This window comes from Arachis hypogaea, chromosome 5 (assembly GCF_003086295.3).
Source record: "Arachis hypogaea cultivar Tifrunner chromosome 5, arahy.Tifrunner.gnm2.J5K5, whole genome shotgun sequence".
Lineage (NCBI taxonomy): Eukaryota > Viridiplantae > Streptophyta > Magnoliopsida > Fabales > Fabaceae > Arachis > Arachis hypogaea.
The window spans coordinates 67,903,643-67,909,731 of record NC_092040.1 but is presented as its reverse complement, the minus strand read 5'-3'; the positions used below and the strand labels follow the sequence as shown (position 1 = coordinate 67,909,731).

The window sequence follows — 6,089 nt, the reverse complement described above, 5'->3', positions numbered from 1 at the left end:
TGTTCATCTTGACATTCATAGTGTTCTTGCATGCATTAAGTGTTTTGATCCAAAATTTTCATGTTTTGGGTCATGATTGTGTTTTTCTCTCTCATCTTAAAAATTTCAAAAATAAAAAAATATCTTTTCCTTATTTCCCTCCAAATTTTCGAAATTTTGGGTTGACTTGGTCAAAAATTTTAAAATTAGTGGTTTCTTACAAGTCAAGTCAAAATTTCAATTTTAAAAATCTTATCTTTTCAAAATCTTTTTCAAAAATTATATCTTTTTCATTTTTTTTCTATTTTTTCGAAAATTTCAAAAATCGTTTTCAAAATAGTTTCAAAATCTTTTTCTTATCTTTATATCAAATTTTCGAAAATTCACTAATAATTAATGTGATTGATTCAAAATTTGAAGTTTTGTTACTCTCTTGTTAAGAAAGGTTCAATCTTTAAGTTCTAGAATCTTATCTTGAAGTTTCTTGTTAGTGAAGTAAGTAATTTTAAATTTAAAAATTAAATCTTTTTATCTTTTATCTTATCTTTTTCAAAAATTTTATCTTTTTCAAAATTTGATTTCAAAATATCTTATCTAACTTCTTATCTTCTTATCTTTTTCAAAATTTGATTTCAAATCTTTTTCAATCAACTAACTAACTTTTTGTTTGTTTCTTATCTTTTTCAAAACCACCTAACTACTTTTCCTTCTCTAATTTTCGAAAATATCTCATCCCTTTTTCAAAAATTCTTTTTGTTTAAAATTTCAATTTTAATCTTATCTTATCTCTAATTTTCGAAAATTACTAACTCCTTTTTCAAAAATTATTTTCGAAATTTCCCCTCTCTTTTATTCTTCTATTTAATTAATTAATTACTAACACTTCTCTTCACCTCTCTTCATCTAAAAATCCGAACTTATTATATCTCTTGTGTTTGGATTCTTCTACCCCCTTCTTCTTCTACTAACATAAAGGAATCTCTATACTGTGACATAGAAGATTCCTCTTTCTTTTCTTGTTTTCTTCTCTTTCATATGAGCAGGAATAGGGAAAAAGGCACTCTTGTTGAAATTGATCCAGAACCTGAAAGGACTCTGAAGAGAAAATTAAGAGAAGCTAAATTACAACAATCCAGAAACAACCTTTCAGAAATTTTTGAACAAGAGAAGGAGATGGCAGCCGAAAATAATAATAATGCAAGGAGAATGCTTGGTGACTTCACAAAGCCAACATCCAAGTTTGATGGAAGAAGCATCTCCATTCCTGCCATTGGAGCCAATAACTTTGAGCTGAAACCTCAGCTAGTTGCTTTAATGCAACAAAACTGCAAGTTTTATGGACTTCCATCTGAAGATCCTTATCAGTTCTTAACTGAGTTCTTGCAGATCTGTGAGACTGTAAAGACGAATGGAGTTGATCCTGAAGTCTACAGACTCATGCTTTTCCCTTTTGCTGTAAGAGACAGAGCTAGAATATGGTTGGATTCACAACCTAAGGATAGCCTGGACTCTTGGATAAGCTGGTCACAGCCTTCTTGGATAAATTCTTTCCTCCTCAAAAGCTGAGCAAGTTGAGAGTGGATGTTCAAACCTTCAAACAAAAAGATGGTGAATCCCTCTATGAAGCTTGGGAAAGATACAAGCAGCTGACCAAAAGATGTCCATCTGACATGTTTTCAGAATGGACCATATTAGATATATTCTATTATGGTCTCTCTGAATTTTCGAAAATGTCACTGGACCATTCTGCAGGTGGATCTATTCACCTGAAGAAAACGCCTGAAGAGGCTCAAGAACTCATTGACATGGTTGCAAACAACCAATTCATGTACACTCCTGAGAGGAATTCCGTGAATAATGAGATACCTCAGAAGAAAGGAGTTCTTGAAATTGATGCTCTGAATGCCATATTGGCTCAGAACAAAGTGTTGACTCAACAGGTCAACATGATCTCTCAAAATCTGAATGGATGGCAACATGCATCCAACAGTACTAGAGAGGCAGCTTCTGAAGAAGCTTATGATCCTGAAAACCCTGCCATGGCAGAGGTTAATTACATGGGTGAACCTTATGGAAACACCTATAACTCATCATGGAGAAATCATCCAAATTTCTCATGGAAGGATCAACAAAAGCCTCTACAAGGCTTTAACAATGGTGGACGCAGCAGGCTGAACAATAGCAAGCCATATCCATCATCTTCTCAGCAACAGACAGAGAATTCTGAACAAAACACTTCTAATCTAGCCAATATTATCTCTGATCTGTCAAAGGCCACTTTCAGTTTCATGAATGAAACAAGATCCTCCATCAGAAATTTGGAGGCACAAGTGGGCCAGCTGAGTAAGAAAGTCATTGAAACTCCTCCCAGTATTCTCCCAAGCAATACAGAAGAGAATCCAAAAGGAGAGTGCAAGGCCATTGATGTGATCAATATGGCCGAATGCACAAGGGAGGAGGAGGACGAAAATCCTAGTGAGGAAGACCTCCTGGGACGTCCCTCAAGCAAGAAGGAGTTTCCTATTAAGGATCCAAAGGAATCTGAGGCTCATATAGAGACCATAGAGATTTCGTTAAATCTCCTTCTGCCATTCATGAGCTCTGAAGACTATTCATCCTCTGAAGAGGATGAAGATGTGACTGGAGAGCAAGTTGCTCAATATTTAGGAGCTATCATGAAGCTGAATGCCAAGCTGTTTGGTAATGAAACTTGGGAAAATGAACCTCCCTTGCTCATTAGTGAACTGGACACTTGGATTCAGAAAACTCTACCTCAAAAGAAACAAGATCCTGGCAAGTTCTTAATACCTTGTACCATTGGCACCATGAGCTTTGAAAAAGCTCTATGTGATCTGGGGTCAGGGATAAATCTTATGCCACTCTCTGTAATGGAGAAGCTGGAGATCATTGAGGTACAACCTGCCTTGTTCTCATTACAATTGGCAAACAAGTCAGTGAGACAAGCTTATGGAATAGTGGAGGACGTGCTAGTAAAGGTTGAAGGCCTTTACATCCCTGCTGATTTCATAATCTTAGACACTAGGAAGGAAGAGGATGATTGCATCATCCTTGGAAGACCTTTCCTAGCCACAGCAGAAGCTGTGATAGATGTCAACAGAGGTGAATTAGTCCTTCAATTGAATGGGGACTACCTTGTGTTTAAGGCACATGGCCATCCCTCTGTGACAAAAGAGAGTCAGCATGAAGAGCTTCTCTCAGTTCAGAGTCAAGAAGAGCCCACACAGTCAAACTCTAAGTTTGGTGTTGTGAGGCCACAACCAAACTCTAAGTTTGGTGTTAAGATCCCATATCCAAACTCTAAGTTTGGTGTTGGGACTACACTAACATTGACCTGATCACCTTGTGGCTCCAAGAGAGCCACTGTCAAGCTATTGACATTAAAGAAGCGCTTGTTGGGAAGCAACCCAATTTTATTTATCTAATTTTTATTTTATTTTGTTTTATTGTTATTTTGTGTTTTATTAGGTACATGATCATGAGGAGTCACGAAAAAAATCATAAAATTAAAAACAGAATCAAAAACAACAGAAGAAAAAATTCACACCCTGGAGGACGCACAGGCTGGCGTTCAATGCCAGTAAGATGCATCTGGCTGGCGTTCAACGCCAGTAAGATGCATCTGGCCGGCGTTCAACGCCAGAACAGAGCATCATTCTGGCGCTGAACGCCAGAAACAAGCAACATTCTGGCGCTGAACGCCAGGAATGTGCCCAGAGAAGAAAAGCTGGCGCTGAACGCCAGCAACAAGCATGAAACTGGCGTTCAACGCCAGAAACATGCTTTACATGGGCGTTGAACGCCCAGAACGTGCACCAATGGGCGTTTAAACGCCAGAATGGTGTGCCAAGGCATTTTACATGCCTATTTGGTGCAGGGATGGAATTCCTTGACACCTCAGGATCCTGTGGACCCCACAGGATCATCTCAGGATCTTTGGACCCCACAGGATCCCCACCTACTATATTCCCACCTTACCTCCTAATCCTATTTTTGTGATTTGTATTCCCTATGTCATAAATCCCTTCACCACTCACATCACCCACTCTTCCCCATAAACCCCACCTACCTTCATAAAATTCAAAATCAATTTCCCACCCATTCCCACCCAAAATGGCCGAACATACACCCTCCCCTCTCCCTATAAATACCCTTCCATTTTACTTCATCTTCACACAACACTAACCCATCTTCTCCCCCTTAGCCGAACCTACCTCTCTCCATCTCTACCATATTTTCTTCTTCTTCTTCTTCTCTTCTTTTCTTTCTTGCTCGACGGCGAGCAATATTTTAAGTTTGGTGTGGTAAAAAGCATAAGCTTTTTGTTTTTCCATTACCATCAATGGCACCTAAGGCCGGAGTATCCTCTAGAAAAGGGAAAGGGAAGACAAAAGCTTCCACCTCTGAGTCATGAGAGATGGAAAGATTCATCTCCAAGAGCCATCAAGGCCACTTCTATGATGTTGTGGCAAAGAAGAAGGTGATCCCCGAGGTCCCTTTCAAGCTCAAAAAGAATGAGTATCCGGAAATCCGACATGAAATCCAAAGAAGAGGTTGGGAAGTCCTAACCAACCCCATGCAACAAGTCGGAATATTGATGGTTCAAGAGTTTTATGCCAATGCATGGATCACTAGGAACCATGATCAAAGTATGAACCCGAATCCAAAGAACTATCTCACAATGGTTTGGGGGAAATACTTAGATTTTAGTCCTAAAAATGTGAGGTTGGCGTTTCACTTGCCCATGATGCAAGGAGATGAACGCCCCTACACTAGAAGGGTCAACTTTAATCAAAGGTTGGACCAAGTCCTTATGGACATATGTGTGGAAGGAGCTCAGTGGAGAATAGATTCCAAAGGCAAGCCAGTTCAACTAAGAAGACTGGATCTCAAGCCTGTGGCTAGAGGATGGTTGGAGTTCATTCAACGCTCTATCATTCCTACTAGCAACCAATCTGAAGTTACTGTGGATCGGGCCATCATGATTCATAGCATCATGATTGGAGAGGAAGTAGAAGTTCATGAGGTCATCTCCAATAAACTCTACAAAATAGCCGATAAGTCCTCCACCATGGCAAGGCTAGCTTTTCCTCACCTTATTTGCCATCTGTGTTACTCAGCTGGAGTTATCATAGAAGGAGATACCTCCATTGAAGAGGATAAGCCCATCACCAAGAAGAGGATGGAGCCAGCAAGAGAGACCATGCACGGTTCTCAAGAGATGCATGAGGAAGCTCATCATCAAGAAATTCCTGAGATACCTCAAGGGATGCACTTTCCTCCCAACAAATATTGGGAGCAACTCAACACCTCCTTAGAAGATTTGAGCCACAATGTGGAACAATTAAGGGTGGAACATTATGAGCACTCCATCATTCTCCAAGAAATAAGAGAAGACCAAAGAGCAATGAGGGAGGAGCAACAAAGGAAAGGAAGGGACATAGAAGAGCTTAAGGACATTGTTGGTCCTTCAAGAAGAAGACGCCACTAAAGGTGGATTCATTCCTTGTTCTTTATTTCTTTCTGTTTTCGGTTTTTTAATGTTGTGTTTTGTGTCTCTACTTCATGATCATTAGTATGTAACCATGCCTTAAAGCTATGAATAAAATCCATTAATCCTTCACCTCTCTTAAATGAAAAATGTTTTAATTCAAAAGAACAAGAAGTACATGAATTTCGAATTTATCCTTGAATTTAATTTAATTATATTGATGTGGTGACAATACTTTTTGTTTTCTGAATGAATGATTGAACATTGCATATGTCTTTTGATATTGTTGTTTATGAGTGTTAAAATTGTTGGCTCTTGAAAGAATGATGAACAAAGAGAAATGTTATTGAGGATCTGAAAAATCATGAAATTGATTCTTGAAGCAAGAAAAAGCAGTGAAAAAGCAAAAGCTTACAAAAAAAATGGCGAAAAAAAAATTTAGAAAGAAAAAGAAAAAGCAAGCAGAAAAAGCCAATAGCCCTTAAAACCAAAAGGCAAGGGTAAAAAGGATCCAAGGCTTTGAGCCTCAATGGATAGGAGGGCCCAAGGAAATTAAATCCAGGCCTAAGCGGCTAAATCAAGCTGTCCCTAACCATGTGCT

The 6,089-nt window shown here is 38.7% G+C and overlaps 1 non-coding gene across 1 annotated transcript; it reads right to left on the bottom strand.

Moving 5' to 3' along the window:
- Positions 1-1,547: 1,547 nt before the first annotated feature.
- Positions 1,548-1,651, bottom strand: LOC112804406 (small nucleolar RNA R71). Its single transcript, XR_003203015.1, has one exon. It is a non-coding gene; the product is annotated as a small nucleolar RNA R71 (small nucleolar RNA).
- Between the last annotated feature and the right edge of the window lie 4,438 nt (positions 1,652-6,089).